Source organism: Misgurnus anguillicaudatus, chromosome 20, assembly GCF_027580225.2.
Source record: "Misgurnus anguillicaudatus chromosome 20, ASM2758022v2, whole genome shotgun sequence".
Taxonomy (NCBI): Eukaryota; Metazoa; Chordata; class Actinopteri; order Cypriniformes; family Cobitidae; genus Misgurnus; species Misgurnus anguillicaudatus.
Genome location: NC_073356.2, coordinates 15,005,047 through 15,031,988, shown reverse-complemented (window position 1 = coordinate 15,031,988; position 26,942 = coordinate 15,005,047). Strand labels below are relative to the sequence as shown.

Genomic DNA, 26,942 nt, shown 5'->3' with positions numbered 1-26,942 from the left:
TTGAAAAAAATGAGTTACTGCCAAAATCAGTATTATATCAGGTCAGTAGTTAAAAGTAAATAATTAATTTTACGCAAAATCCAATACCCGCCGTGATATTCTGTCATCTTTTCTCCCTTTTTTCCCAAAATGCGACAAACGCCACTCCCCCTTTTTTACAGAACGCAATAAATCCATTTCTGATATTACAGACCACCAGTCACGCAATGTAAACAAACATGGCGGCGCGCCGAGTACACGGAATCCTAATTTTCCTCATCTACTTTGTACTTCGTGATCAACAAACAAAACAAAATAATACTTTAATAGCATTGCCAAACCTGTGATGGTTTTCTGTGACGGGAAAGAAACGTAAGACATCAACAGCTAATATTTCCGCGAGAGGCACTCGGTTGCTGGCTCTCCAGACAGCATCAAGCTTCTCGCTAAAACATTGTGTTCTTAATATAACAAAGTAAGTGTTTTGGTTAATGCCATTAATGTTTATTTTTTAATCATTGTATACCACTAGTCAACTAAATAAATATAAAATGGTAAAGATGAATGCACATTTATACATTGATTTAATAGATTTATAGCATTTTGAAATAAAAAACTGTCATGGATTTATTGCATTTTGTGGAAAAAATAATTAGTTTTTATAATAAATCTTTGAAAATCAAGTTATGGATTTGAATTTTTTATGTTTTTATAACCTAAAGATGCTATGTGAAAGTTTGTAACAGAAAATACTGGTTTTCATCTTGTCACTTTCTTGGTATAGAAAACACGTTTTTACAGAAATTTGTCAAAATGGATTTATTGCGTTTTGGAACCAAACTCTTCATATATTCCTTTACCCAGAGAAGCCACTCCAGTCTCGTCTTGCCATGAACAAGGAAAAAAGTGCGGGAGCTGACTTCGCAGACGTACGTGGTTCAGGTAAGTTTTGGACAAAAATCTTATATTAAAAGTGTGTGACTATTAAAAGTTTATATAAGGCACTCCGTCTACTACAGCACAGCAAATAAAGTCATAGTAACATTTGTAGTAGCAGCGCTATTCCGATTTGAGTTATTTTTGCTAAAATGTTTGTGTATTATTTAATAGAGATTATAATTTCCATTAATTTTTGTTGTTCTAAAATGTTTCTGTAAAACAATACGTGTCAGCTTGTTGTTATGTATAGTCTGACCAACTAGAGGTAATGTTAACATTGAGGACAGAAATGTCATTTCTCGTTTAAGTTAGTTTTTTTTATGCTATGACAAAAATGTGGGGTAACACTTTACAATAAGGGTGCACTAATAATCATGAATTCGTGCTTAACTAATGCAAAGATAAAACTGAATTAATGTATTACTAATGATTATCTAAGCTATTCATTAGCTATTCATTAATGATTGCCTCATTAGCGACTAATGAAGAGTCTGTCTGATTAATATATTAGTTCATATATGAACTGTTATTAATTAAATATGTAATTGTGGATTAATTCCATCATCACTTCTTTTATGAACTAATAGTGTTAATTAATTTGTTAATTACCACAATGATCCAAAGCCTTATAATGCAGATAAACTGGTATGCATTAATGCATTGTTGATTACAGCATTAGTGGTGTGTTAATTAATACAATTACTAAATAATGAGTTAATAATGATGTGCCTCAACAAGTAAAGTCACAACATAATGATATATTTGCAAACCATTAGCTAATGATTAATTAATAATTAATGACCATCACTAGAGTTTATAAAAGCTGTTTATTAAACACTGTTTCCAAAAACACATTTCCATAACACACTACATTAAAGTGACACCATGTAATTTTTTAACCTTCATAATAATTCTTCAAAACCCTTGTGATAGTACATCGACTTTAAATAGGTTGAATGACATGTCTACCATAGCCTGACGGGGTCTGTATCACTTTTACTCGTATTTTAAAACTTAGGGTTTCTGGTAGTAACCAGAGCACAAAAAAACTACAAAATTCGACTGCTTTATGGCTTACGTCACTTCCTCCACACAATTTGTTTTTAATGTGAATTTGGCTGGAGGCTACTTAAGGAGTGTAGAGTGCAATTTCTATTATATGACTTTGTGGCACCGTGTTAGTTTCACGTATTTGTGACACGGGCGACCCGGGTTCGATTCCCCTTTAAGGCAATTTTTTTTATATAAACTCACGATCTTGATTCATACATAAATGCGATCTTCTTTATAAATGACGGCGATTATCTTGCATATAGTTCCCTGTATTCAGAAGCTGTGTTCACGTATTTACCTTTCTTTTACTGTGTCTATGGTATTTACATTACAATCCAGGATGCTACAGCAGTCAAACTTGCTCACAGTGTAAAACCAAACCCTATTCATTCACCAATCAGAGCCGAGCGTTTCTCTCTTCTCTCTTCCTCATTTGCTGCGTTCCGCTGTCACTCGCGTGACGTATTACAAAGCGGCAGACCTAATCTCTTTCCCTAAACACATCGGTTTATTGGATTTGGAGCGACAATTTTCACACAAAAGAGAGGAAAAACGAGCGCCATTGCGAAAAATCATGGTGGCGAGGGAGAGAGAGAGACGATGCAACAATATGTGTTTCAAAAAAGGCAAGGAAATACGGTAAGGTTTTGTCTTGTATTTTCTTGTATTTTGTGTATTTTTGTTATTTGTTCTTGTATTTTGATTCTCTGCTCTGTTTGGACTTTTATTTTGAAACTCATCATGCCATGTCACGCTTCACACTTCCTGTTTGTTTCTGTATATAAGTCACTTCCTGTTCACCTGTTAGCTGCTGTATATTACATTCGTATGCCCAGCCCGTTACCTGTTGATCTGTTACCTGCTACCCTGTTTTTGTATCTGTATCTGCCTGTTTTTGACCCACGCCTGTTTTATTGGATTTATCGCCTGTTTGCCGCCTGCCTTGATCTTTCGCCTGTTTGTTTGGATGTATGATTGTGTCTCTGCCTGCCTTGACCCCTCGCCTGTTATTTGGATTACGTGTATTGGATCTACCCTGTTTGGACTTGGTTGCTGGCCCTTTTGGGATTTTACTAATAAACACCTTTTGCACATGGATTCACTTCTCACTCACTTCATTTAAGAGCATACGTTACAGAATATACAGCCCACACCGGAATCCAGCAAAGGTCAGTAATCTCCCACCAGCAATATGAAACCTGTCTACACCCTGCTTGCACTTCGTCAGAACCACCGCCGCATTGAGGATTATGTTCAGGACTTTTTGGATTTAAGTTACCAAGTACACTTTGACGATACCACGCTCAAAAATCTGTTTTACAATGCCCTTGATGAACACTTACGTTTGTGGATGCCACGGGACATGGATTTATGGTCACTTGAGGAGTACATTGACTTTGCACTGTTGTTATGTGGTTCACCGTTCACTGTGGGTGTTGGGGATACACCTCCGGTGAGCGCACATAACACACCACGCCATGATCTGCCAGTTCTGCCCAAAACTGAAAATACCATGCCTGTTCATAAAATGGCCGCCACCCTGCCTGTTCCCAAAATGGCCGCCATCCTGTCTGTGTCTGCACCTGCACCTGTTTATATGGAAACCACCGTCATCCCAGCACCTGTTATTCAGAGGGCCATCATCACCACCACACCTGCACTTAGGAGAGCTAATATTCACCCTGCACCTGCCGTTATGATGGCCGCCATGCCTGTAACTACCGCTGAGGTATGTCTCATAGACTATGTACTTTATGAATTTGCCGTTGCATTGTGGTGCGTTTGGTCTGCCTGCTGCTCGTTTGTCCCCTGTGTATCTCAAGGCCCTGTACCCGAACCCCTGGACTCATCTGACCTGCCTGATTCATCCGGTTCATCCGATTCATCCGACTCATCCGATTCATCCGGTTCATCCGATTCATCCAACTCATCCGATTCATCCGACTCATTCGATTCATCCGGCTCATTCGATTCATCTGATTCATCCAACTGCTCTGATTCAATCGACTCCTATGATTCATCTGATCTGCCCGACTCATCTGATCTGCCCGACTCATCTGATCTGCCCGACTCATCTGATCTGCTCGACTCATCTGATCTGCCCGACTCATCTGATCTGCCCGACTCATCTGATCTGCTCGACTCATCTGATCTGCCCGACTCATCTGATCTGCTCGACTCATCTGATCTGCTCGACTCATCTGATCTGCCTGACTCATCTGATCTGCCCGATTCATCTGATCTGTTTGACTCATCTGATCCGCCTGACTCACCTGATTCGTCTGTCCTGCCTGATTCGTCTGTCCTGCCTGACTCATCTGATTCGTCTGTCCTGCCCGACTCATCTGATTCGTCTGTCCTGCCCGACTCACTTGATTCGTCTGTCCTGCCCGACTCACTTGATTCGTCTGTCCTGCCCGACTCACTTGTCCCGTCTGATTCATCTGATTCATCTCACTCACCTGATTCATCTGATTCGTCTGGCTCACTTGGCTCGTCTGATTCACCTGGATCAAAGGACTCATCTGATTCACCTGGCTCAAAGAACTCATCTGATTCACTATCTGGGACATCGCCACCTTGGACTGTGGAAGCTTTCCCAATTTTTTTTTAGGGGGGGGTAGTACCCGGACACAGGAAGGAGGCAGAGGACACCAAGGCGGAGGCCGAAGTGTGCTCGGACCTTTCCTTTCCTTGTGTTCAAGGTCTATTCCTGCCCTATGATATAGCCCCATGTCTGCCCCATGACCCAGGTCCTAGCCTGCCCCATGACCCAGGTCCTAGCCTGCCCCATGACCCAGGTCCTAGCCTGCCCCATGACCCAGGTCCTAGCCTGCCCCATGACCCAGGTCCTAGCCTGCCCCATGACCCAGGTCCTAGCCTGCCCCATGACCCGGGCCCACACCTGCCCCATGACCCGGGCCCACATCTGCCTCATGATCCGGGACCATGCTGGTCCCACGACCCTGGACCATCCTGGCCTCATGACCCAGGACCTCTTATGAACTGCCCTGCCTTGCCAAGAGGTCCTGGCCCGCCCCCCCACCCTCTATTTGGACTTTGTTATTTGTATGTTGGGCTCCGGGAGTCGCCCTTTAGAGGGGGGATTCTGTAAGGTTTTATCTTGTATTTTCTTGTATTTTGTGTATTTTTGTTATTTGTTCTTGTATTTTGATTCTCTGCTCTGTTTGGACTTTTATTTTGAAACTCATCATGCCATGTCACGCTTCACACTTCCTGTTTGTTTCTGTATATAAGTCACTTCCTGTTCACCTGTTAGCTGCTGTATATTACATTCGTATGCCCAGCCCGTTACCTGTTGATCTGTTACCTGCTACCCTGTTTTTGTATCTGTATCTGTATCTGCCTGTTTTTGACCCACGCCTGTTTTATTGGATTTATCGCCTGTTTGCCGCCTGCCTTGATCTTTCGCCTGTTTGTTTGGATGTATGATTGTGTCTCTGCCTGCCTTGACCCCTCGCCTGTTATTTGGATTACGTGTATTGGATTTACCCTGTTTGGACTTGGTTTGCTGGCCCTTTTGGGATTTTACTAATAAACACCTTTTGCACATGGATTCACTTCTCACTCACTTCATTTAAGAGCATACGTTACAAATACTTCTGGTCGTTTCTCAATTGGAAGGCTGCAGCAGAGGTCATATATGCAGGCTGCATACCTACGTCATCAAGCCTCGTTTATTAAGGTAAACTGAACATTACATTCGCAAGTCATAAGCATACTGCAACAATTTACGATTAACTAAGTATAATAGTCAACTTTATAATTGTTAAAATTCTGAAATAAGACAGTCTTGATGACGTATGCAGCTTAGAAATACGACATCCGGAGGCTGCAACCTTCAGATTGAGAAATGGCTTCTGCCACGACGAGTTGCTCATCAGAAAGTTGTAACATGACTGCGTTTCTCACTGTTGTCTCAAAATGTTGATCGTTTAGTGTTTTAAATGTTTAGTTTTTAGTTTAGTTTAAGGTTGGCCAGTTCCTTTCCTTTGCGACAGTGATGCGGCGCTTGTGGCCTCAAGGGGCGCTAGGCGTGAAAAATACATGTCTAGCACCCCCTGGTGGCCAAAAAGTTCCATGGTGTGCCTTTAAAACACAACATTAAAACATAAAAAAAAATATAAAATGAAATAATACAAAAAGAAGACTGATCAAAATTAGACAACACGTTCAGATACCTCACATATATCTGTGTTAATCTGGCACCCGTGCTAATACATATCACAAATGTACATTTTTAAGTCCAACCGTTTTAGTCTGTCAGTCGTAAAAATTGGATGGTAACAAACTCTGATAGAGAAAAAAAACATCCACAGACAAATCCAAATTAAATCCTGCGGCTCGTGACGACACATCGATGTCCAAGAACGCTAAACGATCAGTTTGTGTGAAAAACCGAACAGTATTTATATAATTTTTTACCTCTAATACAACACTAACCCCAGAGCAACACGTGCGTTCACATCACCGTTTTGTTTATTTTTCACATCACCGTCTTATTCATCTAATGTTTAATGGCGGGTTGCGAAACAACTTTAAAGGTGCATACTGCCACCTACTGTATCGGGAGCCCCGTATAGTTATAAGCGCCTTCATGCCGTGCACCCGATACAGTAGGGGGTGGTATACACCTATAAAGTTGTTTCGCAACCCGCCATTAAACATTAGATGAGTAAGACGATGAAGTGAATGCACGTGTTGCTTTGGATAGTGTAAAAATGGATAGAGGTAAAAAAATTATATAAATACTGTTTTGTTTTTCACACAAACCGATCGTTTCGTGTCTTAGGACATCTACGTGTCGTCCCGAGCCGCAGGATTTAATTTGGATTTGTCTGTGCATGTTTTTTTTGTCTATCAGAGTTTGTTACCATTCACTTGTACGACTGACAGACTGAAATGGTTTGACTTAAAAATGTACATTTGTGATATGTATTAGCACGGGTGCCAGATTAATATGGATAACTGTGAGGTATCTGAACGTGTTGTCTAATTTTGATCAGTCTTCTTTTTGTATTATTTCATTTTATATTATTTTTTATGTTTTAATGTTGTGTTTAAATGTAGTGTTTTATGGAAATGTGTTTTTGGAAACAGTGTTTAATAAATAGCTTTTATAAACTCTAGTGATGGTCATTAATTATTAATAAATCATTAGCTAATGGTTTGCAAATATATCATTATGTTGTGACTTTACTTGTTGAGGCACATCATTATTAACTCATTATTTAGTAATAGTATTAATTAACACACTACTAATGCTGTAATTAATAATGTATTCATGCATATTAGTTTACTTGTATTATCTGGAAGTTGAAATATAAGGCTTTGGCTCATTGTGGTTTTTAACAAATTAATTAACACTAGTAGTTCATAAAAGAAGTGATGATGGAATTAATCCACAATTACATATTTAATTAATAACAATTCATATATGAACTAATATATTAATCAGACAGACTCTTCATTAGTTGCTAATGAGGCAATCATTAATGAATAGCTAATGAATAGCTTAGATAATCATTAGTAATACATTAATTCAGTATTGTCTGTGCATTGGTTGGGGATGAGTTCATGATTATTAGTGCACCCTTGTTGTAAAGTGTTACCAAATATGGTACTTGAAATCAATCTAAATACCTTTCACTTGTTCAGTATTGTGTTTTTGTTGCTATATAAACAATGAACTTAATATAGGCAGATGGCCATTGCTTTTCTGAACAGCAGTTGGAAGTATTCTGAGGTAATTTAAATTTTAGGAAAAATATGAGGATGGTTATCGATGATTATATAATTGAGTTCAATAACATAGTAATTTTGGTTGTTTAATTTCATAATGAGTGTTTGTTTGATGTTTAAATGATCAACATAATATTATGGTTAATTGTTCTGTCCCGTTTGTTAGAAAAGCTTTTGCAAATATCTTGCATATCTGAGGTAAATTGTAATTTTAAACACATTTAGTGAGTGTGAATAATATGATTTTTGTCTATTTATGATGCCCCTCTGGCAGTTTTAGTTACTGTATAAAGTGTATTATTATGATCTGTATGACAGTTGAGTGCTTACAATGGCAGCGAATTTAAAAAAAACAAACAAGAGATGTTTACATTGACATTACGTAAGTTAGTTCTGATTCTTTGACAACCATTTTGTTATGCACAGTGCAATCAGATTTATGTTATTGTATGTCAGATGTATGAAATGTACAGTGATTTAATGAACAGGTGTTTCATATCATAGTCATTTGCCATACTGTGGATTTTAAACGCATCAAGGGCTGGAAATGACTGAATACATTTCTTGCCTTTTTCCTTAGCTAATATTTCCCTCATATATGTTTCCTCTCTTGTGTGTAAACAGGTCATTGGCACTGCTGTGTAAGTATTTCACTGACAGACACCTCAAGACATTTTAGTGGGTGTAACTGGACATCATTTATGTAAATCTGTAATATTCAGTTGTTATGTTTTATGTCTTTGCAAAACAGATCACAACATCATTTGCTGTAAGTTGTTTTTAACCAGCTGTTACAGACATTTTTATTATTTGACTTTAAACACTAGGGGCCTATTTTAACGATCTGAAACGCAAGTGCGAAGCGCAAGTGACTTTGTGGGCGGATCTGGGGACGCTGTTACTATTTTCCTAACGGGAGAAATAAGTCTAGCGCCGGGCGCAAATCAATAAGGGGTTGGTCTAAAATAGGTTCATTATTCATAGGTGTGGTTTGGGCGTAATTTCAAATAAACCAATCAGAACGCTATCCAACATTCCCTTTAAACGCAAGGGCGCAAGTTCAATGGCGGGTTGCTATTATTATGACGGATTTGACAGGCGCACGCCAGGAGCGGTTCACAGCCGAGGAGACCCACGTTCTTGTAAGAGCCGTCAAAGACAGAGAAGTTGTTTTGTATGGGGATGGGAGAAACCCGGCCAAATCAGCGTCGGTTAAACAGGCGTGAGAGGAATAGCCGCAATTGTCTCATTAGTTGCGCCAAGCACTACAATGTCAGGAGACGGGGGAATCCCAAGCTTGCCAGCATAAATCGGGCACGCCGGGCACACAGGAGGACATCGCTGCGTCCACCCTCACTGCTGAAAGGGTTTGGGGGCTTTGAAATCGGACACAAGAAACGCAAGCAAGGTCCAACCCCAAAGTACACTTACAAATCAAGTTCACATACATGAAGGTTTCTTATGAAAACATTTTAATTATTATTTAGATAAAATAAATGTAATACAGCCACACAACAAACTTATGAAAATATTTTAATCGTTATTTGCATGATAATTATTTAACGCTCTCACACAACATAAATAAAAACTATCACCACAATGCTCACCACAATGATTTCCCTTATCTCATCTGTTCATATTTTTTATTGTAACAATTTATGATTTAATGATTTCCCTTATCTCATGTATTCATATTTTTTATTGTAACAATTTTTGATTTGCAAAAATAACTGTTGCATCTGTGAAGATTAGATAAGCAATGCGCGTGGTGCACGCTATACATTATGGTCAAGCATGCGCCCTTAAAATAGCATAATGAACTACGCGCAACGCGCCACTGACTTTAGACTAGTTTTTTTTGGTTAGTAGCGCAATTGTTTTTTGAAACTGCAAAATAGCATAAGAGATGGTTTGCGCCGGAGCACGCCTCCTTTTTTGCGCTGAACCGCCCAGGGAGCGCAAGTTCATTCCCTAGTTTGCCGACGTGCGTCTGTGGAGGAAAAAACCCGCTGTGCGCCAGTGCAAAATACGAAATGATACATGCGTCACTGACAAAGTCAATTGCGCTGGGTGCAAGATAGGGCCCTAAGTGTTTTTGATCTTAACCATACTGTCATATTAGTTTTATCGGAGAAAGGACATGCCACCTTTAAGCCATCTGTTTCTCTGTGCAGGACATGTACATCTAGGATGCGGCCTATCCAGATAAGATTCTCTCCAATGCCAGCAAACCGACAGTGGAAGACACGAGCCAGCACTTCTGACCCCCCCCACATTGCCTCAGGCTTTTGAGATATCCACTTAAAACTGCTTCTCCCCCTTCATGAGACCGGATGCTATGTTGGGCCTCCATCGCCCGGCATTTACACGCTACATCAGGTGTAGGTAAGACGCACACTCACTGCTTCCCTGGAGCTTGTGTTCTCAATGTTTCTGTGCAGGTGCCTGGGATAATGAAGACAATTTGGGTTGTGGTGTTACACGCCAGGTGAACAACATAAGAGTGCGGCAGTCAGAGATCCTAAAGAAGGACTCCATATGTTTAGTCGAGACAATACGCCATGGATCTCTTACGACGAGGATATTTGTTTCAGGACCGCTTTCCCGATACTGACAAGGACATTTAAGGTTCAATGGACAACTTGCTTTCAATGAATGGTTAATGTCTGTAGCCCTTTTCACATACATATTATGGAAAAAATACAGAGAACACATCCGGGAGTTGTTCGGGATTATTTGATTTTGGTTAATTCACGCTTCCAATAGTTTTTTGAATTTGTTTGTGCTTTCACACACATGCAGAGATTGGCATAAATACATGGAAATGTATTTCAAATACAAATACAAAATACTGTGTCGAAAAATGTATTTAAATACAAATACAAAATACTGCGAGGAAAAATTTATTTAAATAGAAATACAGTATTTTGTATTTTGAAAATACAGAAAATACATGCGAACATGGTGATTCAGTGCAAGTATCCCTATTAGGCTGAAATCTATCTGGGTCTATTTCTGAATGCCAAAAAGCATTTAGATGTGTGCAACTGCTTAGAAACTTTCATTTTATTTTACGTACCTCTTGCTTTCCCCTGCCCTGTAGGAAACAAAAAACTAGAAAAAAACTTGGTAACACTTTACTTGAAGGGGTGTGCATAAGACTGACATGACACCTTCATAATCATGACATGACCCTTGTCATGAACATGAAAAAGATTTTATGCACATTTATGACAACTGCCATTAAGTGTCATTTACTCAATAATGTAATTTTTAATGCAAAGATGATATTGTTTGAGATATTGTTATGACAACTTGACATACACCAATACAACAAAACTTGTTATAAATCTGTCATAAACAATAATTATCAAACTTAAGAAACTACCTAACTTTGTGGGTTAACATTACATTAAACTGTCATTTAAATGTCATTAAGTGTTAATACTATGTCAAATATTATTAATACTCGGTCAAATAAACATTATGAACTAAAGAATATTCATGATGCTGTTATAAAACTATTTAACAGAGTATTAACACTTAATGGCATTTTAATGACAAATTAAATTTGTCATTAAACTGGTAAAAAGTGGTCAGTTATGTTGTCTTGGTTAATGTCAAGTTGTCATGACAAGTTATGATGTATGGGTTAATGTCAAGTTGTCATAACAAAGACATCTCAAACAATGTCATCTTTGCAATAAAAATTACAAAATTGAAAAAAATGACACTTAATGACAGTTGTCATAAACGTCCATAAAATCTCCTTCATATTCATGACACGTGTCATGTCAGCCTTATGAACACCCATTCAAGTAAAGTAAAAACTTTTTCATGTGTTGTCGACCCACAACCTAAACAGTTTATATGTGAAGAAATCCACGTATTTACTTCTCACGAGATGAGTGTTTGACAAATTATTCGGCAAACTACTTTCTCTCATCGCTGCTTTTTGATGGTTTTGAGAACAATTACTCAAGAGTCGCCCTCTGTCATTTACAGAATTATACAACAGAGAGCACGTCAAGCCTAAAAGTCTTGTAGTACTGAGGAGCCCGCAGGTTCAAGCAGGGGCGTCAGACTGGGGGTAAAACCAGTACTGATTACCAGGGCCCCAAAGGAAGAGAGGGCCCTTGAAAAGTCTAAAATATATTATGGGGTGGGGCATGGAGGCCCATCAGGACTGCCTATGCATAGGGCCCAAGATCTTGTGCAACGCCCCTGGGTTCAAGCCTTAGAGTAGCGCCATGCGAATTGCAAAAATGTAAACAAGGCTTCAACTGCACAAAGCTAAAAAGAAATCAGCAACTGTGTGCTGATTTCACCAATTGCCGTTTCACGTGTGAAAGGGCCTTTAAAGGAAAACACCAGTTTTTCAATATTTTACTATGTTCTTACCTCAACTTAGATGAATTAATACATGCCTATCTTTTTTCAATATGTGCACTTCTTTGCACAGCGTGTCATGAATGTGTTAGCACTTAGCCTAGTCCCATTCATTCCTTAGGATCTAAACAGGGAAGAATTTAAAAGCCACCAAACACTTCCATGTTTTCCCCATTCAAAGACTGTTACATGAGTAGTTACATGCAGTGCCGGGTTAAGCCTTTGTGAGGCCCTGGGCTAACGCTGGTTTGGGGCCCCCCAATATACACTGAAAAAAATAAAGGCTGGATTTACTAAGTGCCCCATTGCGTAATTTTTTTTAGTAAAACTTACTAAAAAAAGGGATGCAAAAACGATGCACTGTCTATATTTTTTATATTGTTTTTTACAGCGTATGTGCAACATTAAATGGCTAAAATTATTTAAATAAATTAAGCAATATTATCAAATAATTTTACAATCAGAAATAGCCCAGAAAATAACATTTATTTAATAAAACTTACAAAAAAAGTGCTTCTTTCTGCTCTTCTTTAAAGAGAATTCTTAAATTAAATCATTAAAATCAAGTTGACGCAAAAGTAGGCTGAAATTATTTAAATAAATTAAACAATATTATCAAGTAATAATTTTACAATCAGAAACAGCCCAGAAAATAACATTTATTAAATGCAACTCACAACTAAAAGTGCTTCTGTCTGTTCTTCTTTAAATATAATTCCTCAATTAAATTATTAAAATCAAGTTGACGCAAAAGTAGTAGATCCCAGAATTCTCAGCCCGAGTCCGACCCGAGTCCGAACTTTTTAATTCTCCCCATAGGAATCTTTGTCCGCAGATATAGTTACTGCATTGCGTATGTTTGTGAGTAGAAGTCTGTGCTGTCTGCTGTGAGATTTTTATGAGAGCAGCACAAACTTTTTAATAGTCTATTTAATATGTAAAACTTGAATTTGAAATAAAACTTACTGCGGAGAAGTTAATGAGATCTCTATCGTTTTAAAACATTTTAAATCATTCTGCAAAATTCCGCATAGATTTTGCAAAAGAAATCCGCAGAAATAGCAAAAAATAACTGCTTACACAGCTTGTACAGCTGTACTCTTGCAGCAAATAAAGCAGTTCAGTTTTGTTTTAAATGGGAAAATAGTTATATTTCTTTTTTATTTACACTGAAAAAAACAACTTGTAAAATTTACTTTAAAAAATCCTCGTAACAATTTGCACGAACTTTTTTTTATTAAAATGTACTGCTTTTTTATAAGTAAAACTTACCTACTAAAATCAAATAAAATTTACCCAAAATTGTATGATAAAACATATGTTAAATAATTAATTAAATGTTACTTAATTATTTTATTTATAAGTTAGATTTATTTTAATCGTCTAGGTATAGTCTATTAGGTTTTTTTGAAAATTGAAGCATTGCTGTCCTAATAATATTAAAATAAATCGTATTTTCTGTTCGTTATTTTCTTTAACATATGTCTATGGACCTAGTTATTTTTAGTATTATAAACAGCATCATTACACAAAATTCATGACTGACAACAAGTCAGTCATTGAATAAACTTGATTCTGAACAGAAACGCACACAAACTGTGTTTCTGACATGCTTTATCAGCACTGTGGAGGGAATTACAATACAACGTTCTGAACAGGTTTCATGTTTTTTTTTTTCTTGTTCGTCCATCAAAGTTGATGATGACCATGGCACATTTGTCATTATGTTAGGTTTTGATGAGTGCGCAGATGGCTGAAGAGGCCAATTCGGGCCTGGAATTCCCTATGGCACACTGGACAGGTCAGGGAGGATGTTAAGCTTTGTGGTGCAGCCATATATACTTTCTTGGTAGATTTGCGCTGCTGCCTCTTCAAGATAGCACAGGAGCTTCTCCTACTCTCACAGAGAACTGCACCGTCCTGGACTTTTCTTCTCCAGGCGGGTCGATCCTGTGCTAGGGATTCCCAGCTTTTCAGGTCTAGTCCAAAGCTCTTCATGGAAGCTTTAAGGGTGTCCTTGTAGCGCTTTTTAGGTCCACCTTGTGCTCGCTTGCCATTTTTCAACTCGCCAAAGAAGACTTGTTTTGGAAGTCTCACGTAGGGCATTCTGGTGACGTGGCCAGTCCATCTAAGCTGTTCCTTCGCAAGCATGGTGTAAATGCTGGGGATATTTGCCTTGCTGAGGACTTCCGTGTCAGGGATTTTATCCTGCCACTTGATCCTCAGCAGTTTCCTCAGACAGCTTAAGTGGAATTGGCTCAGTTTTTTGGCATGACGCTGGTAGACTGTCCAAGTTTCACACCCATACAGGAGAGTTGGTAAGACAACAGCCCGATAGACCTTGAGTTTTGTCTCCTGCTTGATGCCAGTCCTTTCCCATACCGAGTCACGTAGACGTCCAAAGGCAGCGCTGGCCTTGACAGTCCTGATGCTAACTTCATCATCTATGTGCACAGCACGAGACAGTGTACTACCAAGGTATATAAACTTGTCAACAGCTGAAAGCTTTTGCCCATTCACAAGGATGGTTGGCTCAGTGTAGGGTTTCCCAGGAGCGGATTGGTATAGGACTTTCGTCTTCTTTGTGCTGATTGTCAGGCCGAAGTTGTTGCAAGCTGAGGAGAGGTGGTCCATACTGTCCTGTAGATCTTTATTTGAGCCAGCAGCCAAAGCACAGTCATCAGCAAACAGAAGTTCTCGAACAGTGACTTCCTCCACTCTAGTTTTGGCTTGCAACCTCCGCAGATTGAAAAGCCCACCGTCAAAACGGTAGATGAATTTGATCCCAGTGTTGTAATTCTGGAATGAGTCTTGCAGCATGGCAGAAAACACCATGCTGAACAGCGTTGGCGCTAAGACGCAGCCTTGCTTCACCCCATTTGTGATTGGGAACGGATCAGAATGTTCTTGCTGCTCTCTGATACTGGCCATCATGCCCTCATGGAGATTACGCACAATGCCAATAAACTTATCTGGACAACCATACTTGGCCATGATTTTCCATAGGCCCTCCCGGCTGACTGTGTCGAATGCTTTTGTTAGATCAACGAAGGCCATATATAGATCAACATTTTGTTCTTGGCATTTTTCCTGTAACTGCCGAGCAATAAACACCATGTCAGTGGTTCCTCTGTCTTTTCTGAAACCACACTGACTCTCGGGTAGCAGATCCTGGTCTAGATGAACAGTTAGGCGGTTCAGAAGAATTCTCGCCAAGATTTTGCCAGCGACTGATAGTATGGAGATGCCTCTGTGGTTGTCGCAGTCCTGCCGATTGCCTTTTCTTTTATATAGATTGATTATAGTAGTATCCTTGAACTCCTTGGGAACTGCTTCTAACTTCCACATGGTCTGGAAGAGCTCGGTCAGTTTCTCGACTAAACGAGGCCCTCCAGCCTTGTAGATTTCTGCTGGAATGCCATCAGACCCAGGAGCTTTGCCTGATGAGAGAAGTGTTATGGCATTACATGTTTCCTCAGTGGTTGGTAGAACTGCCAAGGACTGGTTTATTTCAACTTGCGGCAATCTCGCAATTGCCTCCTCATTTATGGATGATGGCCGATTTAGGACCGCACTGTAGTGTTCGACCCACCTTTCGAGTATTTTGTCCTTCTCCGTAAGGAGTGTTGTTCCATCTAGGTTCAGGAGAGGTGAAGTTCCTGAGTGTTGCGGGCCATAGACCTGCTTGAGTGCATTATAGAGGCACTTGGTGTTGTTACTGTCAGCATAGGATTGAATCTCCTCAGCTTTTGTGCACAACCAGGCATCTTGCATGACTCTAAGTTTCTGCTGAACAGTCCTGCGAATGTTAAGGAAGGCAGTTTTCTTCGCACTTGAGCTGCTGTCATTCAGATATAATTTATGCAGGCGATGTTTTTCGTCAAGGAGTGCTCGGATATCTGCATCGTTCTCATCGAACCAGTCCTGGTTTGTACGTAATGGAACACCAAGTGATTCAAGGGCTGTAGAATGCAGCACGGTCTTGAGAGCAGTCCAGTCTGCCTCAGCATCTATATGCTCGAAGCTTAGAGACTCCAGATGATGTTCTAAAGCGTCAACAAAGGCCAGTCTGGTGTGTTCATGTTGTAGGCGGGCGATGTTAAGACGCTTAACATGTCTTTGTCCTTGTGGGCGTCTGCTAGGCTTAATCCGGATGTTAAGTTTGGAGATAATGAGACGATGGTCAGTCCAACATTCAGCACCACACATTGCCTTGGTCACCCTAACATCGTGCCGGTCACTCCTCCTCACGATGACATAGTCAATCAAGTGCCAGTGGTGTGAGCGAGGATGCATCCATGAATTTTTCTTGCGCTTTGGTAATTGGAATAACGTGTTGGTGATAAGTAGGTCAAATTCAGCGCATGTTTGCAGCAGTAGAAGACCGTTACTGTTACATTTTCCAATACCATGTGCACCTATGACTCCATTCCATGATTGATGGTCACTTCCAACTCTGGCGTTGAAGTCACCCAGTATCAGGAGTTTATCCGTACTGGCTGTGGCAGCAATGTAAAGCAATGTAAAGAAACACTGATCACATAAACGGTGACTTCACAAAATTATTATTTACAACAAAACAACATCAATATATAAGAGCTTAAACTAGGGCTGGGTGGTATGACGGTATATTCCGTTACCGCGGAATAAAATGTCAGACGTAACAGATTTTTCTAATCCGTCTATTCCGCGGAATGCAAATAAGTGGGCGTGGCTAACGCTGCCCTCACGCTTGTTAGACTTAGTGTGACGGAGAAACAAGTAAAATAATTCACTCATAAAAAATAAACGAGTTATTTCTGTAATTTTTTGCAGCGAGACTCTCGCTCGCTCTCTCTCTCTTTCTCTCTCTCTCACTCTTGCTCTCTCTCCCTCTCTCTGTCTGTGCTCGTGACGTGCAGCAGCCGGCCGGTCTCTCGAGTGCAGAGGTCTCTAGGCACACGCAAGGAGCTGCGACGCCTAATAAAAGGTTCTTCTCAAACATAATGCTAATAGTTGTAATGTTTTAACTTTAAGCAAGCTAAGACAAAACTCGCGTTTATATCAGTGACACGTGCGCTGCTGGAGCGATGTAGTTTGACGCGCCATTTGCTTATACAAACATATTTGATCGGAAAGACGAGAAAGAGACGCAAATGTTAAGGTCTAATAGTAAGTAAAGGGCGTCAAGACCTTAAAACAGACTTCATGATCATCACATCATAGCACCTGTCATATTTATAATATCAAGCTTCGTCTCTCATATAAGCTAGGTATTCATCCTGTCTGTAGGTTTTTGCATATATTTATACCTGTTCATTTTACATATTGCCTATTTTTAATGTAATGTATGCATCTGCTAAAGTTTTTGATTAAAATTTACTTAATTATTTTAGGATTATGTGCAGTTACTATAAAACAGTTAAATAATACAAGAAAATATCTAATAAGACTTACTATTCCCACACAGTTCATTTTTTTAATATGAATTAATTGTGTATTTATCATCATTTTACTTAGGAAAATCTAGTTCTCAATAAATGTTAATATTATTATGTAGAAATTATGAGAGTTAATCTAATAAATATTACTACACTAAAAAGTTCGTTTTTTCAGTGTACATTTTAGAGCAGTTTTTGTTTGTTAAAGTTTTTATGATAAACAAGTGGTTAGCGGCCAACAGCAAGTTGACGACATGTATGATGAATTGAGCCTCTCAAATCAACACTTCACTTGCCTATAATAACAACTATTTAAAATAAATATTTTCAGCATATCACAATGTTAGTTTAAACGTTTATCATCAACACACACTATTTTTAAAAAGCAAAGGCAGGTTGCTCTGCTGCTCGCAGTTGCAACGGGTGCAGAAATAAAAAAATAAAAAGGGCTATACAAAACGAAATGAAATAAACATGAAACAGAATAAACATGATTGTTGCCTTATCTTACAACTTCGCTTTTGCATATACATTTTTTTTAAATGTAAGGACTTACCACAGAACATGGCTATTCATGTATTCATCCAACAGTTAAACTAATGAAAAAGTTGATCCATACACAAACAAGAAATAAAGACACAGCCTTCTTACACGAAATTAATACAGGGAGAAGTCTTTAATAGATTATGTCTTGGATGCTGTCTGCATAGATTATGTACAGTATCCAAGGTTTTAATCTAGTACTCAATTTATAATTGTTCCTGGTGGGCTGAAGGTCCTGCTTTTAAATAAGCAACAGCTGCATTGTAAATGTATGGCTGTGCGTAGCGGACTCGATAGGTTAAACGTCTTCGGTTGTTGTTTTGCAATCATCAATGTCTGTCAAAAGGTTATTTTAATTAATTGAAAAATATAAAAAGATGGAGAAGCCAAAATAAGCCCGAGGTCCGGCCCGCATATCAGCAGTGACGTTAAAATTGGCCCGAAACCCGACCCGTAAACAGGTCGGACCCCGTCGGGCTCGGGCTGAAATGCAGGGCTCTAAAAAGTAGGCTAAAATTATTTAAACAAATTAAACAATATTATCAAGTAATAATTTTACAATCAGAACAGCACAGAAGATAACATTTATTAAGCAACTAAAAGTGCTTCTTTCTGCTCTTCTTTAAAGAGAATTCCTCGACTAAATCATCAAAATCAAGTTAAATCATATTTTGGCGGATTGTTTTACTTTCATTGTTTCACGAGATTCCCTGCCTATTTAGTCATAATAATTAACAGTAAACAACTTGGCTTGCTGTTTTTGAAGGCAGCTCGACCTTAGGTCAGGTTCGAGCCCCAAGTTTGAGTGATGCCAGAAGAATTGCGGCCGGGCGGGCGCGGAGGCACATACTCCCGTTTACGATATGATTTTAATGATGATTGACACAGGACTGTTTAGGTTCCTAAACCTACGTTAAAAGTGTACTCGTTAAAATATTATTACTGCAGTTAAAGAGTTTATTTTGATCATGGTTTGATCTGGATAATTCTGAAATTACTTTTCAGTCATTTGCGATGTTACAAGGTTGAACGTCTTCACGTATACATGATTTGCGAGGTACATTCGCAAATGATTCATAAATAATACCTCTGTATTTTAGAAGTACTGTATACTCAAACTCTAATTGCCGATGCGCTGAGAGAGAGAGAGAGAGAGAGAGAGAGAGAGAGAGAGAGAGAGAGAGAGAGACCGCGGCCTTGTACAAGAGTGGAAATTATCGATGTTATTTGAAGTCGGCTCTTACAGGACAAAATATCCCATAAGCTATTACGTAGCTATTATACACATTTTTTCAGAACATTCTTGCGATCCAGTGGTTGGGGGCCTCTGCTCTAGGTAGCATTTACGCAGAATTACGTCAATCAAAATGTTTTTAAAAACTCAAAATAGAATTGTCTCGGAGGCCCCCTAGTGTTCGGGGCCCTGGGCTGCGCCCATGTTGCCCATTAGGATAATGGCCTTGGTTACATGAGTAAGTATGGTGGCACAAAATAAAATGTGATTTTTAAGTGAATAAAAAATGAGAACTATATTGTATGGCGGAAGAGCACTTAGTTTGCAGCACTTCAACCTCTGGTGCAGTAACATCATCACTCCTGTTAAGATGTTACTGTGCGCTGAGGTCCATGCATTGAAAATAGATAGTTATGTATTAATTTGTCTAAGTTGAGGTAAGAACATAGTGAAATATTAAAAAATTGTGGTTTTCCTTTAAGTCAAAAGTGTAGGCCTATTTGTCAGCGTACCACACTCTGTCTCAGTCGTGCAATGTGCAAGTGTGAATTTGAATTTCCTTTCGCGACAGTTATAACACAAATCACAATCACACCCAATAATTAAATCGCCCTTGCTTTTTTCCCAACTCCAACATTTCAATTATTGCCCACTAAAAGCTGCACAGATATATTTGCTTACCTGAACTCTGGTCTCAAAGTATTTTGAGTATTTTAAAAATACAAAAATACTCATCTTAAATGTATTTAAATACAAATTACATTTCATTTTTTTCAAAGGCTTTAAAATACAAAATACAAAATACTATTTTGTATTTCAAATAAGTATTTTAAATACATGTATTTGAAATACTGCCCATCCCTGCACGCATGCCATAAAGACATGACATATTTAGGCAAGGCAAGGCAAGGCAAGGCAAGTTTATTTGTATAGCACATTTCATACACAGAGGTCATTCAAAGTGCTTTACATAGAAATGAGAAAACAATATATAAAAGAGAAAAAAAAATGTAAAAATAATAGATACACAATAAAATCACAATAAAAACAAAGATACATGAGAATTTAGAATAACAATTAAAGAAAATAAATGTGATTTTAATAAAAACACTTTAAAATGTTAAAAAGAGAATAAAACAGAAGTAAAAGTGACTTGAGTTAAAAGTGCAGTCAGTGTGAAGCAGCACAGTGCTCATTCAGTAAATGCAGAGTTAAACAGATGTGTTTTTAATCTAGATTTAAAAGTGTTTAGTGTTGAAGCACATCTGATCTCTTCTGGAAGCTGATTCCAGCTAGAGGTGGCATAATAACTAAATGCTGACGCACCTTGTTTTGAGTGAACCCTTGGGATTTCTAACTGACCTGATCCTAATGATCTGAGTAATCTGTTAGGTTTATATACAGTTAGCATATCTGTCATGTATTTGGGTCCTAAGCCATGAAGTGATTTATAAACGAGTAACAATACTTTAAAATCTATTCTAAATGTAACAGGTAGCCAGTGTAAGGACCAGAGGACTGGAGTAATGTGCTCAGATTTTTTGGTTCTGGTCAGAATTCTGGCAGCAGTGTTTTGTATGAGCTGCAGCTGTCTAATGGTCTTTTTGGGGATCCCCGTAAGAAGTCCATTGCAGTAATCCACCCTGCTGGTGATGAAAGCATGAACAAGTTTCTCTAAGTCCCGTCTTGATACAAAACAGCTAATTCTGGCAATATTTCTGAGATGGTAGTAAGCTGATTTGCTTATTGCTTTCACATGACTACTGAAATTAAGGTCAGACTCTAAAATTACACCAAGATTTCTGACTTTATTTTGTGTCTTTAGACCCCTAGAGTCAAGGTATGTGTTAACTTTGAGAGTTTCATCTTTATTTCCAAATACAATGACTTCAGTTTTGCCTTTGTTTAACTGGGGGAAGTTTTGACGCATCCAACAGTTAATTTCATCAATGCATTTACATAGAGAGTCAATGGGGCTGTAGTCATTAGGTGACAGGGTTAAGTATATCTGGGTGTCATCTGCATAGCTGTGGTAAGCAATTTGGTTCTTTTTCATTATTTGACCAAGTGGGAGCATATACAAATTAAACAGAAGCGGTGCAAGAATTGAACCCTGTGGGACTCCACATGTCATGGATGTCCACTCAGATTTATGGTTACCTATGTTCACATAGTAACCTTTTCCTTGTAGGTATGATTTAAACCATTTGAGGACCATCCCAGAGAGCCCTACCCAGTTTTCCAGTCTATGTAAGAGTATGGTGTGATCTACTGTGTCAAAGGCAGCACTAAGATCTAGTAGCACCAGCACTGATATTTTACCTGAATCAGAGTTTAAGTGAATATCATTTATTATCTTTATGAGCACTGTCTCTGTGCTGTGATGCTGACGGAAACCAGATTGAAAATTGTCCAGATAGCCATTTGAGTTTAAGAATTTGTTCAGCTGATTAAAAACCACCTTTTCAATGATCTTGCCTATAAACGGAAGATTTGAGATTGGTCTGTAGTTGCTAAGTATGGTTTTGTCTAGGTTACTCTTTTTTAGGAGAGGCTTAACAACTGCTGTTTTTAATGACTCTGGAAAGGTGCCTGTGATCAGAGAGGTATTTACTATTTTTAAGAGGTCAGTTTCTAAGCAGTTAAGTACCTTTTTGAGAAAAGATGTGGGGAGTGTGTCAAGGCTGCTAGTTGATGCTTTAAGATGTTGTACTGTTTCTTCCAAGGTTTTTATATCAATTATTTCAAATTCTGAGAGAATGGCTAATTTCTGAGGTTGTTGCAATGATATCTGACTGATCACAGTACAATATGAGGCCGTATTGATCGCCATTCTGATATTACTGATCTTCTCAGAGAAAAAGGTTGCAAACTCATTGCATTTGTTGTCAGAGAGCATTTCACTAGGAACTTGATTTGGGGGGTTTGTTAGTCTCTCTACAGTAGCAAAAAGAGTGCGAGTGTTGTTTATGTTTTTGTTTATAATGTTTGAAAAGAAGGTCTGTCTAGCTGTGCCTAGTTCTACATTGAAAGCACGAAGACTGTCTTTATAGATGCTATAATGTACTTCAAGTTTTGTTTTCCGCCACATACGTTCAGCTTTTCTGCATGTTCTTTTCATGTGCTGTACTGCTGTTGTGTTTCTCCAGGGTGCTTTACGTCTGCCAGTGATCACCTTGACCTTTACTGGAGCTATACCATCAATGGCATCTTTAACTTTTATGTTAAAGTTTTCAAGGAGAACATCAACAGAGTCTGCCGATATGTTTGGCAACATTGATATAGCATTCATAAATACCTCACTGGTGTTCTCATTTATGAACCTTTTTTTAACACAGACAGATCTAGCATCAGTGGCAGGACAGATCAATAAATCAAAGTAAACACAGAAATGGTCAGATAGGGCTTCATCCTTGATTACAGTGGATGAAATGTTTAGACCCTTGCTAATGAGCAGATCAAGAGTGTGTCCCCGATTGTGTGTAGGACCTTGCACGTGCTGGGTCAGATCAAAGGTGTTTAAAACATTTAACAGTTCAATTGCAGCATTTTTTTCTGCATTGTCTATATGAATATTAAAATCTCCAGCAATAACAAAATAATCAAATTCAGAGGAAATTGTTGATAAAAGTTCTGTGAATTCATCAACAAATGCTGAGGTGTATTTGGGAGGTCTATAAATAATTGTAAACAGAATGCGTGGTGTACCTTTTAAAGCAATACACAAATATTCAAAAGACTGGTAATCACCAAGTAACACTTGCTTGCATTGAAAGGCATCTTTGAATAAAGCAGCTATTCCTCCACCTCTTCTAATAGCTCTACAGACATTTATAAAGGTAAAGTTGGGTGGGGCTGATTCATTGAGGACTGTAGCACTGCAGCTGTCATCTAACCAAGTTTCATTTAGAAACATAAAGTCCAGGTTGTTAGTGGTGATAAGATCATTAACTAAAAAGGATTTGTTCTTTAGTGAACGGATGTTCAGAAGTGCTAACTTAACAGTAACTGGTTTTGGCACTGTATCAATCTCAGAATGACGTATAATAGGCAGTAGATTAGATAGAATTGCTGTGCGGCTGAAGACGGCCTTCATCTTTCTATCACATGTCAGGACAGAGATAGGGAAAGCTAAAGGGACATCGGGCACCCGCTTGTTCTTAAAATATTTATGATTGTTACTGCTGACGTAGCGGGAGCCCAACACACATCAGTTACCAGTGCTGTTTGCAGATGAGGGCTGGTGTGGTCCCTGACGTTGAGGCAGAGGTCGGAGTGCTCTCTCAGATGGAGGGGGAGGGCAGGCTGGGCCTGAAGGCTTTGGTGGTTGAGGAGCCCGCCGTTTCTTGGTTGATATTTGGGGACTCGCAGCAATAGAGTTGGAGAGCTTTGTTCCAGCAGATACCAGTTTCTCCATTTTCTCTGAAAAGCCCAGAAGTGGTGATGTTGGAGAGAGGGAGAGAGAGTGTGACGACATCAGCTGTGATTCTGGTGTTCCTGAAGGCTGGGAGGGAGTGTTATCATTCCTCTGGTCATTATCAACAGAAACGTCCTTGGGTGTTGATTCACAATCCAGCTGTAGCGAGGTCTGTGGGCAGGGCTCAGCCTGAGCTGTGTCTGTGAACAGTAGTTGTGACTGCAGAGTTTTATCCTTGTCTTCTGAATGTCCATCCAGGTGCTGGTGTAAAATCCTGTGGTCATTTCCGCTGTTCAGTAGTGGACTGGCACACTCAGCTGATGGATGATGCATGGAGAAAAATATATTGTCTTTAAGCAACCTAGCACCCAGTTTGTTTGGGTGGATACCATCTGTGTTAAAAAGTTGCCTTTGGCTCCAGAAGATATTGAAATTGTCAATGTAATTCAGTCCTCTCATGGTGCAGGTTTTTTGCAGCCATGAATTTAAACTTAGTAGCCGTGAAAACATATTTGTTCCTCGGGCTGGGAGAGGTCCACTGATGAAAGATTTAACTTTCAGTCTTGCAAGTGTTTCAAAAAGTTCATTGAAATCCACCTTAAGGAGCTCAGACTGCTCTTTCCGAATATCATTCTTTCCCACATGTATGACAATCCGACTGACAGACTTATGTTTCATCAGAATGTTGCCAAGTTCCTTGTTAACATCAGAAACCGTTGCACGAGGAAAACAGTATGTACGGGTAGCCTTGCTTTCAAAGTTTCTGATAATATTGTCACCCACTATCAGCGTGTTTGGCTCGGCTGCTGTCTGAGCGGAGCGCCGCTGCCTGTATGATATTGAGCGTCTGTTAGCTCTGTAAGCTACTGACTGATGTGATCTGTGTCCATTAACATTTGGGGATTCTTCACCCAAACTCATTAGTGCTTCAAATCTATTTTCAAGCCGTACAGGGGGTGGTAGAATACCAATATTGGCTACTCGAGTTGTACCCATATCTGGGGTAGATGATGCTAATGCAGCAATTTGTGACACTCGTGACAGTCTAATGTCTTGAGCACTTTTGGGTCTCGCACCCTGTTTATGCCATCGGTTTGTGTCCTCAATTACTTCAGGTTTCTCTGAGCTCACTAGGACCTGTTTATAAGCATTAGGTTCACAGGACTCACCAGCTTTATGTTGAGAAGGACCACGATGAAACTCCGCTGTATGTTCTGGCAGGGTCGGCAGCGCCACAAGTAACTTTGTTTCGAGAACCGCAATCTTTTGTAAAAGTCTGTGGCAGTTTGAGCAGCAGGTGGATTGAGATCCAAAAGAAGGCATTTTTTCTTCTTTTCTTCTGTTTGAGTGTGGGCAGCTGTGTTGTCCTGTTTTAGGATTGTCAGCTGCCGGCAATAGCAGACTGGTAGACTGCTATGATAGAAACCCCAAGTTGTTGAATATTCCAAATATCAATATAGTTCCAGGAATTTGTAGTTTTAGTTTGAGAGCCCAATTGTTTAGTTTGAGCACTGTGCTGAACTGCTGGTAGTTGAATCAAAAGATAAAAGCGAAAAAGCAAAAGCGCAAAGCACAGAGCGCAAGTAAAAGCGTCCGAACAGTAGCAAAGCAGAAAGTCTTGCACTTGGCAGTTTTTTTTTTGTAGCATCTGTAGTTTGCTTATCCGTGATTTCTCTCTCGAGAAACCACACGTTTTTTTTATTTTTTATGATAAGATCATAAAGGAGTGCGTTACACCAGTGCTTCCCAATCCTGGTCCTCGAGCCTCCCCTCCCAAAAAGTTTCAGATGTCTCCTTATTTAACTCATCAGCTTGTTAGGGAGACATGTTTACCATTTTGGAAGGAGGCTGATAACTTAAATCAGGTGTTTTATATAAGTTTTTGGGAGGGGGTGCTCGAGGACCAGGATTGGGAAGCACTGCGTTACACGCCAACCCATCCGCTGTTTTGTTATGCTGGTGAATGTTCATAGCTGATAGTGACTAGCCCCCTGATTTCTTCTTCAGTCCAGTTTGCAAATATTTCTCATTGTGAATGTTAAATCTGCCATGTCAAAGGGGAAAAGGCTATATTTTTGTCATGATGACACAATATTTATTTTGACTAATTATCGACGTTGAAATTGACACCGCGGAGTCTATCGACCAAACGCAACAGCTCTAAGTCTAGCATACACATAATTGCATTACCTTACCTTTGCCTCAGGTTATAAATAACTTAATAATCACAACTATCCACTACCTAAAAAGCTATGAACAGCAGTCATACAAATTTTCTCAATTTGCTTTTCTATTTCTACTAGCAATTATGTGAGCTGCAGTCTGGATCCTGCCTCTGTCAGATGACCTAACACAAATGGAAACATGACATCGGCCCTTGCAAGGACTTCAGACGATGCCAGCACTGGACATACAGTGGTAATCATGTGTGTTTCATGTTTAACTTTATGCCTTTTGGAGATCATTTTATCTTCCCCTCACTTAAATGTTTACATTAACAGAATTTATTTACCAGGGGTGCCCAAACTTGTGCATGTCACTGTACTGATATATACTATACAAATAATGTAAGTTGAATTTACTTATTTAAAACACATTATACTAAGCACTATACTGCAATGTTGTTCTGAACATTTGTGCGTAATATATTATTTTTTGTCTTTTCATTCATTAGATTTTCAGTAGTCTGTGTCAAATTTTATTTCAAGGTAAGATAGCTTTACATGTCTTTCATTGTGCTTTAGTGATCATCACACAGGCCCTGTTTATGTTCTTAACCGGCATGAGTTTATTTATTGTGGTATACACAAAACAAGATATTTTGATAAATGATGTTAGGAACACAGCTGCTCATTTACTTCAATAAAATTAATTTTTCCTATTATGGAAGTCAATGGGTACCATCAACTATATGATTGACATCATTTATCAGATTAAAGAATTTTTGGCAAGTTTATAACAACATGAAGGTGAGTAAATGATACAATTATAATTTTTACGTAAACGTTTAGCTATGAAGGATTATTTACTCAACCCCATGTCATACAAGATGTTTGTCTTTCTTTCTTTAGCCAAACACAATTAGGGGCCCTATTTTAACAATCTAACGCATTGTCTAAAGCGCACAGCGCAACGTCTAAATGGGCGTGTCCAAATCCACTTTTGCTAATTTAACGACAGGAAAAATGGTTTGTGCGCCGAGCGC

At 39.0% G+C, this 26,942-nt stretch overlaps 1 protein-coding gene and 1 long non-coding RNA gene across 4 annotated transcripts in view; one reads left to right on the top strand and one right to left on the bottom strand.

The window, feature by feature from the left end:
• Nucleotides 1–26,942, bottom strand: part of LOC141351440 (perforin-1-like) — a 100,416-nt gene that overhangs the window by 8,418 nt on the left and 65,056 nt on the right. The gene's annotated exons all lie outside the window — the stretch shown is intronic.
• LOC141351445 (uncharacterized) lies at nt 826–26,147 on the top strand. Of its 3 annotated transcripts, none has more exons than XR_012359700.1 (5): nt 826–921; nt 8,359–8,375; nt 8,486–8,503; nt 10,176–10,362; nt 26,041–26,147. It is a non-coding gene; the product is annotated as an uncharacterized lncRNA (long non-coding RNA). The 3 variants fall into 3 exon arrangements; XR_012359701.1 differs by lacking the exon at nt 26,041–26,147 and adding an exon at nt 7,693–7,738 and having other exon boundaries at nt 10,176–10,484; XR_012359699.1 differs by lacking the exon at nt 26,041–26,147 and having other exon boundaries at nt 10,176–10,484.